This window comes from Hibiscus syriacus, unplaced genomic scaffold, assembly GCF_006381635.1.
Source record: "Hibiscus syriacus cultivar Baekdansim isolate YM2019G1 unplaced genomic scaffold, ASM638163v2 tig00111640_pilon, whole genome shotgun sequence".
NCBI lineage: Eukaryota > Viridiplantae > Streptophyta > Magnoliopsida > Malvales > Malvaceae > Hibiscus > Hibiscus syriacus.
The window spans coordinates 1,427,512-1,429,793 of record NW_024063142.1 but is presented as its reverse complement, the minus strand read 5'-3'; the positions used below and the strand labels follow the sequence as shown (position 1 = coordinate 1,429,793).

Here is a 2,282-nt window from a genome sequence, read left to right as displayed (position 1 = left end):
AAATATTATGAAATAAATATGTTTGATAATAATAATAGTCTCAACCGTTTGAGCTCAGATCTACACTCGGCCGCCGGAAGACCTGGAAATATTACTGGAGGGGGATGCTAGCAGTAGAGGAGCAGCCAACACTGGCTGATTAGAAGACTAATATTTTCCTTTCTCTTCATGTATTCAAAAAAAAAAAAACTATGCGGATCAAATTAAAATTCAATAATTTTTTAAAATTCAATAATTTTTTTTAAAATTCGACCCTAAAATTAAAATTTACTGGCTCCTAATTGCATTTCCGATAGCTGAACTAGTGTCTTTAATCCAAATGATTTGTGTAATTGTTCTTAAGACTTTTTTGAACAAATTGTTTTTTGGACTCGATCAAACATAGTTAAGACAAAGAAAAATTAATTAATGTATTATTTCATCAATGATATCCCATTTAGCGAAAATGTGATACTATATAATATTATTGAAAAAAGGGGGCAATAAAGAAATTACAATAAAATATATAAAAATGATGGATATTGGAAAATTTGTAGAAGAAAAAACAAACTCTTCTAGCTAGACACATAATAATATTATTTTGCTGAATGACCTGCAATGCATGCCGAACTTCCACACATTTGCAAGCCTGTTATTTAGATTTCTAGGAACAGCAGTGCTTAGAAAAGTGGGAGGGGGGGGGGACTTAAAAATGAAAACAAAAGGGACATAAATTGCCAAAGGTTTGATTAATTAAAAAACACAATCAATCCTTGTTAAGATAGCCATTCCCCATCCATTCCTTCAATTTCTCCAATGTCCATGCTGTGTAGTAAACCCAACCAATTAAGTTAGTTAACTTGTAAAATCTCAACTGATATACTTGTAAAAAAGTTTTGGATTCTTACCAAGGTAAGGCGGGATCCTGGGTAGTCATCAGGGCAAATATCAGTGAAATGGTGTTGCAAGCAGGCGTCATTTGCTTCAACCAGGCAGGGAACTCCATCACTTGATCAAATGGTTGATACTCATCCTCCTCCTCAGCTTTCACTTCCGGTGCCCCAAGTTCCATAGTCTTCAAGTACTTGAACCACCATGCTGATGTTACCAGATTCACGGTGTCATCCCACTCCTTCTGGTGCTGCTCTCCTAACGATCTGATCTCCGTCATTTCCTCGTCATCCGTAGTTTGATGCAGCCCTCCCCCTCCGTGGGATTTAGTTAGATCAGCCCCCACTTCATGTGATGATAGTGCAACCGAAGGAACTTCTTCGGTTACAACCGACAGAGTCGGCGAGGACGAAGACGACGGAGATGATGATGAATAGATTGATGGGTTGTTGTTGTTACGGTAAAGGCTGGTGTCTATGGTGTTGAAATCTTGAAAGTTAAGGTTTAGGCCTAAGGTTTGGTTTGGCAAAGTGAAGTTGATAGCATCTGTGGGAGATGAAAAACAAGGCCAAGAATATGGATTTGCAGGAGCAGGCGTAGGAGGAGGGTAATGTTGAGAGAAAGATGAAAAACTGTATAAATTATAACTAGACAAGTTGTTTGTGGTGCTTGATGGGTATATCCTAGGACTTCTACACTTTGTCTTTGGTTCTTGTTCAAAAGGTGGTGGTGGAGAAGAAAGATGAGAGGTAGTATGGGACAACAATTGCTGCTCTTGCTGCAGATGCTGTTGTTGGCTCTGTTGATCATTTGCATGTTTCATGGAAGCTCTATGGGACTTGAGTGCAGTGACAATTTCTCTCCTAGCCTCAGCCATATTAAGCAGCCTTTCTTGGTAAGGCCTGCTGGTGTGAAGTCTCCTCCTCACCTGCTTCTTATGTTGTTGAGGTTGGGGTTGTTGCTGGGTCGTCTGTGGCGGTGTTTCACTGAAACCCTCGCCGAATCTGGCCGAGTTCTGCCCGTCGAAACCGTCGTCGGGGTGGTTTTTGGTTCCGGAAGTGGTGAGTTGTTTAACAAGGTTACGGATATAAGCACCGGACAGATGAGGCTCTTCTTTGAGTTTACTACTTTTATCAATTTCCATTCTGTCTTTTGTTTCGTGCTTGGAAGATCGACCCTTCATGTCTTCTGTTTCTTTCTTTCTTTCTTCTTCTTCTTCTTCTTTGTTTTTGCCTTTTCAAGTTGGAACTTAGAACCGAATAGAGAAAAGGTTGGTTGGAAGAATCATTGATTTTACACTCAAATATTCTAAAAGAAAAAGGGAGAGAGTAGAAAATGCACAGAGGCAATGGTTAAGAACAGAGGAACTGAAAGGGAAGGGGTACTTTATAAAGACTAGACGGTAGGCAGTG

The 2,282-nt window shown here is 39.6% G+C and overlaps 1 pseudogene; it reads right to left on the bottom strand.

Annotated features, from left to right (window-relative positions):
• Nucleotides 1-686: 686 nt before the first annotated feature.
• On the bottom strand, nucleotides 687-2,072 carry LOC120166472 (annotated as a pseudogene).
• Nucleotides 2,073-2,282: the final 210 nt, after the last annotated feature.